Here is an 11,556-nt window from a genome sequence, read left to right as displayed (position 1 = left end):
CCCCCTGCCACTGACAGTGATCGGAAACCCAGGGGGGAGCTAAGAGCTGGGGGGCAGGGCAAAGGCGGCCCTGGCCTCTGCCGGAGGCCTCAGGCCTGGTCAAGGGGCCTATCCGACGATTGGTGATAGGAGGGTGATGAGGGTCAACTCCTCTGGCTGAAGCTGGCTCATGTTTGGCCAGCACAGAGGTGGTGGCAGGGATAATAAAAGGCTAATATGCAAATTGACTGAATGTCAGAATAACCCGTTGCTATGATGCTCAGTGGCCACACAGGTAACAGTATGGTGATGGCCAGAGAGATGTGTGGCGCAAAAGCTGGATAGAGGGAGCAAAAGGGGGGGAATAGGGACATCCTATATAATAATAATAGTAATAATAATAATAATAATAGTAATAATAATCTACACTAATAAAAGAGAAAAATGTTAATTGGCATATGACGCCACCCTTTTCATTGGCTAATCAGGGCTATATGCAAATTAACTGCCAAGAAGATGGCAGTTAATTTGCATATGTAGGCACAATTCAGGGAGGCGAAAGGGAAAGCAGGAAGAAGCCCCCTGCCACTGACAGTGATCGGAAACCCAGGGGGGAGCTAAGAGCTGGGGGGCAGGGCAAAGGCGGCCCTGGCCTCTGCCGGAGGCCTCAGGCCTGGTCAAGGGGCCTATCCGGCGATTGGTGATAGGAGGGTGATGAGGGTCAACTCCTCTGGCTGAAGCTGGCTCATGTTTGGCCAGCACAGAGGTGGTGGCAGGGGCCTCTCCCACCTCTGCAGCAGCACTAAGAATGTCCAACTAATGGTTTAGGCCCAATCCCTTGGGGGCCTAAGCCTTTAGTAGGACATCCCCTGAGGGGTCCCTGGGTGCCAGAAGGATGTTTGACTTCAAGCTTAGGCCTGATCCCCTGGGGAGTGGGTCTAAATTAACAGGTGGACATCCCCCAAGGGGTCCTGGACTGCAAATGGGCGCAGGCTGGGCTGAAGGATTCCCACCGCCCGAGTGCACAAATTTTTGTGCACCAGGCCTCTAATAGTTAAATAAGTGGCATTTAAATAGATTGATTTTAATGTAATCTCTTTTTGTGCAGATATCTATTTCTTATTTTTTATTTTATTTTTTGAAATCACCACTAATCCCCCCTACACCCTCTTCCAACTGACCTCACCTCACTCCTCCGGCAGTCACCACACTGTTGTCCATGTCCATGAGTTATTTCTCTTTTTTTCTCTTTTTTGCTCAATCCCTCCACCCCACCCCTGCCCCCAATTGTCAGCATGCTCTCTATTTTTGAGTCTGTCTCAATTTTGCTTCTTAGTTTAGTTTGTTCATTAGATTCCACATATGAGTGAAGTCATGCAGTACTTGTCTTTCGCTGATTAGTGCATTCACTTAGCATAATACTCTTCAGGTCCATCTATACCAGGGGTCCTCAAACTACGGCCCGTGGGCCACATGCAAATACAAATATTGTATTTGTTCCCATTTTGTTTTTTTACTTGAAAATAAGATATGTGCAGTGTGCATAGGAATTTGTTCATAGTGTTTTTTTAAAGTATAGTCCGGCCCTCCAACGGTCTGAGGGACAGTGGACTGGCCCCCTGTTTAAAAAGTTTGAGGATCCTTGATCTATACTGTCACAAAGGTTAAAATTTTCTCCTTTTTACTGATGAGTAGTATTCCATTGTATAAATGTACCACAGCTTTTTTATCCAATCACCTACCGAAAGGCACTTGGGCTGCTATTGTAAATGATGCTGCAATGAACATAGCAGTGCATATATTTCTTTTGAATTAGTGTTTTGGAATTCTTTGGATATATTCCCAGAAATGGAATTGCTGGGTCATAAGGCAGATCCACTTTTAATTTTTTGAGGAAACTCTGTACTACTTCCCACAGTAGCTGCACCAATCAGCATTCCCATCACAGTGCACTAGGGTTCCCTTTTCTCCACATCCTCACCAACACTTGTTGTTTGATGGTTTATCGATGATAACCATTTTGACAGGTGTGAGGTCATATCTCATAGTGGTTTTAATTTGTATTTCTCTGATGATTAGTGATGTTGAGCATCTTTTCATATGTCTATTGGCCATCCATATGTCCTCTTGAATAAGTTACTACTCAGGTCTTTTGCCCATTTTTTTAATTGGATTGTTTGTTTTTTGGTGTTAAATTTTATTAGTTCTTTATACATTTTTTATATTAAGCCCTTATCAGATGTATTGGCAAATATGTACTCCCATTCAGTGGGTTGTCTTTTCATTCTGTTGATGGTTTCCTTTGCTATGCAAAAACTTTTTAGTTTGATGTAGTCCCATTTGAGGTTTTTCTTTTTTTTCCCCTTGCCCAAGTAGATATATCAGAAAAAAATATTGCTATGAGAAATGTTTGATATTTTACTGCCTGTATTTTCTTCTAGAATTTTTATGGTTTTGAATCTAATATTTAAGTTTATAATCCATTTTAGTTTATTCTTATGTGTGGTGTAAGAAAGTAGTTTCATATTTTTGCATATATCTGTTCATTTTTCCAACACTATTTATTAAATAGATTGTATTTATCCCACTGTTTTTTTGCCTTTTTTACCAAATATTAGTTGACTATAAAGGCATGGGCTTGTTTCTGGTGTCTATTCTGTTCCATTGATCTATCTGTCTGTTTTTATGCCAGTACCATGCTGTTTAAATTACTGTGACCATGTAGTACAGTTTATTAGGTTGCATGATTCCCCCAAACTTGCTCTTTTTTCTCAAAACTGCTATTGCTATTTGGGGTCTTTTGTATTTCCATATACATTTGTGGGGTATTTGATCTAGTTCTGTGAAATATGCCATTGGAATCTTGACAGGAATTGCATTGAATCTATAGATTGCTTTGGGTAGTATGGACATTTTAATTATGTTAATTCTTCCTATCCATGAACACAGATATGTTCCCACTTATTTGTATCTTCTTCAATTTCTTTCTTCAGTGTATTATAATGTTCTCAGTACAGCCCTTTTACATCCTTGGTAAGTTTATTCTTATGTATTTTATCCTTTTTGTAGCAATTGTAAATGGGATTACTTTTTTTGTTTTACTTTCTGATAGTTCATTATTATTATTTTTTAAACAATGCAACTGATTTCTGGATATTTATTTTGTATCCTGCTGCTTAGCTTAATTCATTTATCAATCAGAGTAGTTTTTGATAGAATTTTTAGGGTTCTATCTATACAGTATCATGTTACCTGCAAACTTCTTCTTGTCTGATTGCTGTGGCTAGTATTTCCAGTGCTATCCTATCCTATATAATAAAAGGCCAGTGACCATAATAGCAGAACAACCAGAATGACCACTTGACCAGTCACTGTGAGGTGCACTGACCACCTTTTGGTCCCTTTCCCTGGCCCGCAGTCTCCTATTGCCAATGGCAAATGGGAACTGGGGTGGATGGTGGGGGATATGGGTGGCACCAGGCCAAGGCCCCCACCCTGCCATTTGCCCACACACAGAGGGCAACCCATGGCTGGGAGGGGGCTGGCAAGTGGGCAGCAATGGCCGACCTCTTGGTCCCTCCCCCAGCCATCAGGTTCCCATTGTCAGATGGCGAACTGAGAACCAGGGTTGGGGGGGGACTGCCAAGTGGGCAGAGCGGCCAACCTCTTGGCCCCTCCCCCTCCCCTGCCTGCAGGCTCCTATCACCAGATGGCTAATAGGGAACCAGGGTGGGTGGCGGCAAGATGGCCCTGATCACAGGCTAGGACTAGGGACCGTACCTGTGCACGATTTCATGCGCTGGGCCTCTAGTGTTCAATAATAGTGGTGAAAGCAGATATCCCTGTCTTGGTACCAGTCTTAAGGGGAATGCTTATAGTTTTTGCCCATCAAGTATGGTAATGGCTGTGGTTTTTGTCATATATGGCCTTTATTACATTGGTGTATATTTCCTTTATTCCCACTTTTCTGAGAGTTTTTATCATAAATGGGTGCTGGATTTTATCAAATGCTTTTTCTGCATCTATTGATATGATCATGTAGTTTTTATCCTTCATTTTGTTTACATGGTGCATCACATTTATTGTTGTGCGGATATTGCACAAACCTTACCTCCCTGAAAGAATTCCCACTTGATCATTGTGTATGATCTTTTTAAGTTATTACTGGATTTGGTTTGCTAATATTTTATTGAGGATTTTAGCATCTATATTCATCAGGGATATTGGCCTATAATTTTCTTTCTTTGTTAAATAAGTGGCATGCAAATAGTAGACTCTTTATCTGGTTTTGGAAATAGGATGATGTTAGTGTCATCAAGTGAGCATGGGAGTTTTCCTTCCTCTTGAATTTGTTGGAATAGTTTAAGAATATTGGTGTTAGTTCTTTGAAAATTTGATAAAATTCATCTGTGAAGCCATGTGGGCCAGGGCTTTTGTTTGATGGGAGTTTTATTTTATTACTGTTTCAATTTCACAAGTTATAACCTGTCTATTCAGATTTTCTTATTCTTCCTGATTCAGTTTTGGGAGATTGTATGTTTCTAGGAGTTTATCCAATTGAATCCAGGTTATTCAATTTGTTGGCATATAGTTGTTCATAATATTTTGTTATAATCCTTTGTATTTTTTTAGTATCATTTGTTACTTCTCTTTCATTTCTGATTTTATTTATTTGAATCCTCTTTTTTTGTATGTATATTTTATTGATTTTTTACAGAGAGGAAGGGAGAGGGATAGAGAGTTAGAAACATCCATGAGAGAGAAACATTGACCAGCTGCCTCCTGCACACCCCCCAACTGGGGATGTGCCTGCAACCAAGGTACATGCCCTTGAGTGGAATCGAACCTGGGACCTTTCAGTCTGCAGGCCGACACTCTATCCACTGAGCCAAACCTGTGTGGCTGAATCCTCTTTTTAAAAAATCCTCACCCAAGGATATGTTTAGTAATTTTGGAGAGAGAGAAAGGGGATGAGTGAGAGAGAGAAAGAAATATTGATGTGAGTGAGAAACATTGATTGGTTGCCTCCCATTCATGCCCTGAATGGGGATATAACCTGCAAGGTAGGTAGGTGCTCTGACAGGGATGTGAACCCATACCTTTTGGTTCATGGGACGATGCTACAATCAGCTAAGGTTTCTGAATAGGGAAGATCCTCTCCCTCCTCTCTCTCTCTCTCACACACACACACACACACACACACACACACACACCTTTGATGAGGTTAAAGTTTTGTTGATCTTGTTTATGTTTTCAAAGAACCAGCTCTTGGTTTCATTTAACTTTAGCATTTTTTTAATACTCTATTTTGTTTATTTCTGTTCTGATGTTTATTATTTCTTTCCTTCTACTCACTTTGAGCTTTTTTTGTTGTTCTGTTTTAAGGTTTTTTAAGTGCAAAATTAGATTGGATACTTGAACTTTACCTTATTTCTTCATATAGGCCTCTAATGCTATAAATTTCTGTCTTATGAGTGCTTTTTCTGTGTCCCACAGATTTTGGGTTGTTGTATGTTCACTTTCCTTTGTTTTCTGGTAGTTGTGATTTCTTCTTTGATCTCATTGTTAACCCATTCATTGTTTAGTAACTTATTATATAGCCTCAATATTTTGCTGTGTTTTCAGCTTTCTTCTTGTGATTTATTTCTACTTTCATAGAATTATGTTAAAAGAAGATGCTTGGTATGATTTCAATCTTCTGAAATTTACTGAGACTTATTTATGTTTGACTATGTGGTCCAACTTAGGAAACATTCCATGTTTACTTGAAAAGAATACATATTCTGCTTCTTTGGAGTGAAATGATCTGAAGATATCAAATAAATCCATTTGTTCTCTTGTGTCATTTAAGGCCACTGTCTTCCTTATGATTTTCTTCCTGGAAGATCTACCCATTGACATAAATGGGATATTAAAATCTCTACAATGACTGCAATACAGTCAATCTCTCACTTTATGTGCATCAAGATTTGCATGACCTATTTAGGTGCTCCTATGTTGGGTGCATACATGTTTTAAGTATTATATACTATTGTTGGATTGCTTTCTTTGCCATTGTAGTTTCCTCTGTTTTGTCTCTTACTATAGTCTAGGTTATAAAGTCTATTTTGTCACATATAAGTATTGCTAACCCAGCTTTTTTTCCCATTTGCATGAAGTTTATTTTTCCATCCCTTCACTTTTAGTTTATGTGTATCTTTCATTCTGACTTGGGTCTTTTGAAGACAGTATATCTGTGGATCTTGTTTTATATCCATTCAGCAACCCTCTGTCTTTTGATTGGAGCATTTAAGCCACTTACATTTAAAGTGTTCATTGATAGGTTTGTATTTATTACCATTTTATTTTTTTAACTATGTTCCTCTGTTCTTTTTCTCCTTCCCCTTCTCCTTGAAGCAAACACTGCTTCAGGGGAACACTGCTCATGGGGAACATCCAACAGCTGAGATATCCTTCCAAACCTTCAGTTCCATCTATGAGAGCTTGGACAGCTCTCTTGAACTTCTGCATTTCCTACCAGTCTCCATGTGGTTTCTTCTGTAAGTCCTTTGTTATAATTCTTCTCTCCAACTAATCTTCAATTGGTTATTTAGAATTATTTTTTCATAATTTAGTTATAATTCCAGTTTGGTCTTGGGGGGGGGGGATTTGTAGATTCCATTTACTCTGCCATCATCTTGGATCTCCTTAATGTAATACCATTTGAAGAAATATAGTTCCAGGGATGGGATAGAAAAAGAGCTGATGACCATCATTGTTCTTGATTAGCTTGGGTCTTAAATTAAAAAGGTCCAGCGTGCTTCTGCCCATTTTCTACATTTTTACATACTTGTTTTGGTAAGTTCTGGGACATTTAAATTGAAGTGTGTTTCATTTAACCCTGCATTTCTATCAAAGGATTCAAGACCTGCAAAAGCATGGGGATAATTTGGGATGCTGACCCTTTGGCAGTTGCATGTCTCACAGATAGAGGTGCTATCAGCTTTTGTTCTGCATTATCTATTCAAGAATGCATGTATGATAAACATATTTGAAAAATAGGGATGGTATCTCTCTCCAGAGCAAAGGGCAGACATAGTTACTGTTTTTGGGGGTGGGCAAACTTTTTGACCCGAGGGCCACAATGGGTTCTTAAACTGGACCGGAGGGCCGGAACAAAAGCATGGATGGAGTGTTTGTGTGAACTAATATAAATTCAAAGTAAACATCATTACATAAAAGGGTACGGTCTTTTTTTCACTAGTGATATTCATTTCAAACGGGCCGGATCCGGCCTGTGGGCCGTAGTTTGCCCACAGCTGGTTTACTGTAATAAAGTTAACGTATCTCACAGGGGAAAATGTCAGGCAGGCTTATTGCTCATTATAAAAGATTTGTGTTCTCTAAACTCTGGTTTTCTTTTCCTTGTGTACAGTTATTACCTAGCTCTTTTTGTGATGCCATGTGAGAATTAAGATGTGGGGAAGTGGAACAAGAAATACTGATGCTCTGACTCTGCAATGACTGTTAGTAATAAATTTTCCTTTGTTTCTGACCCAGAAAACTTGTATCTTACACTAATATCCTTAAAAATGTGTCAGGCTAAAGCAGTGGTCGGCAAACTCATTAGTCAACAGAGCCAAATATCAACAGTACAACGATTGAAATTTCTTTTGAGAGCCAATTTTTTAAACTTAAAGTATATAGGTAGGTACATTGTTATTAACTTAATTAGGGTACTCCTAAGCTGGTCTTTTCTAAAAACGTCCTCAATCTGATTGAGGTATGTTCGCTGAGGTCGACCCCTTCCAACTCTCCCATCTACACTCATCTTATATACTTGTTTCAGATAGATGGGTGTGGATGGGCGAGTTGGAAGGGGTCGACCTCAGGGAATGTACCTCAAAACAATGTACCTCCCCTGCGCTGCTATCCCATGGCCGCCTGTGCTGCATCTCCTGTTGTCTGACCGACCAACATCCCTCACTTCTTCTAACGCCACTTCTTCAAAATAGACTCGCCCAGGTTGAAAACCAACTTCTGCACATGGGCCACGAAGTTTCAATCGCACTGCATGTGAATGCCTACACGTGGTATTTTGTGGAAGAGCCACACTCAAGGGGCCAAAGAGCCGCATGTGGCTCACGAGCCACGGTTTGCCGACCACTGGGCTAAAGTATGCACTTGCAATTAGAATAAAATGCCAGGACCTTTACTGTTATTGACAGCTAGGTATTCGGGCTAGTAGGAATGCTGATTCCCTATTTGTTATAGTTTCATTTTCATGAATATCAGATAACAGAAATATTTTATTTGGACTGATCAGTAAGCCTATGTTTTAAACCAGAGATTAATAAACTACCACCTCCCACCCTCCTCCATAGGCCAAATCTGGCTTGGCATCTGTTTATGTAAACATAGTTTTGTTTGAAAACAACCATGCACATCACTTACATGTTGTTTATGGCTTCTTTTACACTACATCAGAACTGAGTAGCTGCAATTGTATGGACTTCAAACTAAAATATTTACTATCTGGCTCTTTAGAGAAAACAATTGCTGGCTTATATTATATAGAAAAATAAGGCAACCAAATATTTAGGATACCATTAGTTGATTTAGGAATATTTAGGGTAGAAAGATAAAATAGAAATTGCATGATAGGATGAGAGGGAGCTTGACAGTTAATCACAGACAAACTCACTGACTGTATACACTACCCTTGTGTAATGTATTCAACAAATATACAAGACATAATCACATAACCTAATTCTTCAAGACCCAGCTCAATTTCTAAGCCTATTCTGATTTTATATTGGGAAATTTGTTTTTTCTCCTCAGAGCTCCCTTAACACTTTATCTTAAACATCTTCTGTAACCAATTTTCTGCCTTATGTTATGTTTACATACACATGATTTCTCTTGCTAGACTATATATTTCTTAGGGAGGAATCCATATTAAAAATAGATTAACAAACTGTCACTTCCAAGATCCAACTTTAGGGATAATGATTCACCTTTATGGACCTATACATTGACTTTAGCAAATCCCCTTTCCTTTTTCTTAAAAAAGTAGGAATCATTAAAACATTTGTCTTTTCCTTCTGTAAGTCTAAATAGCAAACTATGTCCTTAAACTGAAAAATTAATTATGTTTCAAAGTACTGTCTTTGTGGAAGATTTCGTTTTCCAATTATACTTCTAAAAGCCTAATTTCATTTCCTTAGTTGGTTTCACATTAATAAAGTATGAGGGTGACATAGAATGCAATCATTCCTGTTGGCAGGGTAAAGCACATACACACATTGATTCTTTTTAAGAAGGTGATGCTAGAAAAGATACAACTCTGAGTTAGACATAACCAAAGGTCAGAAATAAAAAAAGAGGGTGAGTCAATTAGTTGCCACAAATTCCATGTTACACAATCATGGTAGCAGGATTCAAGTAGGTATGAGTGGAGTGGCACAGACTGTAGATCAACACACAGAAGCAAAGTCTTGGAGAAGGAAGATACATCAATATGTCAGAGGGGTTACTGAAATGAGTCACTAGGGGAGATGTTTCATGGATAGATGGCTTAATATTCTATAAGAAATTTAGGATGAATAATAACAATTAATAATAATAATAATAGCAATATTATTGAGTATTTGTTAAGAGCTAGGCACTTTGCTAAGCAATTTAAATGTATCTAATTGTCATAAAACCTTCTAAAGCAAAGCTGATTGTTACCCTCATTATACAGATGAGGACATCTTGGTTTAAATAATGCTTAAGGTCAAGCGACTAGTAAGTGACAAGTGAAATTTAATTCAAGATAAAATCATCTCACTCTGGATCACTAACTTTTTAGTAATTATAGTCTACTGCCTTCAGATAGGCAAAGCTACTTCCCAGAAGGCCATCTGGTCCTATGAAGGAAAGCCTTAACTGCTGGAAGCCTCAGTAAGATGGGGTATTGAAATAAAGGGGTTAAGATACACAGTTTCAGGTCTGATTATCCTTTGAAGCTCATTTAGTCCCCTGAGACATGCCCTTTTATTGTCAGTCCAACCATCAGGGAGAGGTTATTACTGCTCTCTAAACAGCTCCACTTGCTGACAACAGCACCACATATACTGGTATTTACAGTTCAGATGTTCTTACTTCCACAAATTGATTTCTGTGCCATTCACACTTGCAGGAAGAGTATTCTTGTCTTAAGCCACACCATTAACATATTTAACACTTTTGCCTAAGAACAGGCAAAACTTGATCTAAGTCTTTAAGATGTGCTAATAATAATTTTTCAGGCAAATCTCATTATGTTTCAATGCTTTCAGAATAGTTCAACCCTACAGTAATTTTGACATATGCCAGCTGTTGGTCCAGAGCTCTAGGGTTTCAAACAAATGCTGGAATCTCTTCAGAGAAATCTGCAGCTTGCAGGACAAGAGGCATGGTGGGAGGAGAGTCAGAAAATAGCGCCCACCCTGGTTTTACTGTTTAATTCTTAGTCTCTTAGTTTCACTCTGACCTTAAGAAAGTGTGACTGAAAGAAAAGTAAAACTTGTACAGTCAATAGGATAGGAAAGTAAAAAAAAAAAAAAAAAGTTGAGCGAACAGAGAGAGAGACGCTTAAAGTAGAAATTCAAGAATATTGAAGAAATACACCTCTCATATAGGACAGAAATTAGAGAGTTTAAGGTGGAGTGAAGTGTTGAGTCTCATGTGTTTGCCCAGACATTGAGCTAAGAATAATCAGATACTAAGACAGTCCATATTGGATCACTGTTGGAACTCAGAACACATACGTGTATTATTTTACTCTTACAGCCAAAGGCCACCCACCATCAACTTCATGGAGAAGCACAAAGCCGAAGGAACAAGACCGCATGTGTTTCTTTGTATCATATAGTGACAAGGTTTGTTCTTGGCTTTTCAGCTGATCCTCACCAGCCGTCAAATTCTAATAGAATGAAATACTTTTAAAGGAAAGAGCAAAAGGAATATACGTATTTTACAGGACTTCCAGCACTTTGGATTTAAACACTATGGCATCAATATGAAATAAGTGATTGCATTTATTTCTGACAATTCTAACTAAACTACCTGTCACTTAAAGTTCAGAATTATGTCTTACTATTTTTTGCACTCTCCCTTAAAAACACCTATTACAGTCATTGGTATATCAGAGGAGCTTATTAAATATGTAATGAGTCAGTATCATGATTTTTATAAGTTGTACAGATTGATGTAGCTATAATAATAAATACTCATAAACTATATGCAGTATAAAATTTCTTCTGATTTTTTTCTACATCTACTATTCCATATAATGACCACAAGACATACTCAGTTAACTGCATTCTATTATTTTCACATGATGCTATTACCCTAGTAGGAAGTCAGTATGAGACCAATAAATGGATGTCAGCTCTGATCATGAAACTGGGCTGTTGCCATTTCTTTATTGGACTGGTGCCATTTCTCTATTGAAAACTAACTGTAACACAAAAAAGCCATAAATTGTGTTACAAAGTTGGCAAATTCTTGCCGAAACCGGTTTGGCTCAGTGGATAGAGCGTCAGCGTGCGGACTGCAAGGTCCTGAGTTAGT

General features: G+C 38.5%; 1 long non-coding RNA gene across 1 annotated transcript in view; it reads left to right on the top strand.

Annotated features, from left to right (window-relative positions):
• LOC102759089 overlaps positions 1-11,556 on the top strand; it is a 19,982-nt gene that overhangs the window by 2,954 nt on the left and 5,472 nt on the right. The window contains exons 2-4 of the long non-coding RNA XR_435442.1: positions 6,376-6,518; positions 7,394-7,484; positions 10,774-10,862. This is a non-coding gene — a long non-coding RNA (uncharacterized LOC102759089). The remainder of the gene's footprint in view (positions 1-6,375; positions 6,519-7,393; positions 7,485-10,773; positions 10,863-11,556) is intronic.

This window comes from Myotis davidii, unplaced genomic scaffold (genome assembly GCF_000327345.1).
Source record: "Myotis davidii unplaced genomic scaffold, ASM32734v1 scaffold1016, whole genome shotgun sequence".
NCBI classification, from domain to species: domain Eukaryota; kingdom Metazoa; phylum Chordata; class Mammalia; order Chiroptera; family Vespertilionidae; genus Myotis; species Myotis davidii.
The sequence above is the reverse complement of the archived record's forward strand: the minus strand, read 5'-3'. Positions and strand labels throughout refer to the sequence as shown.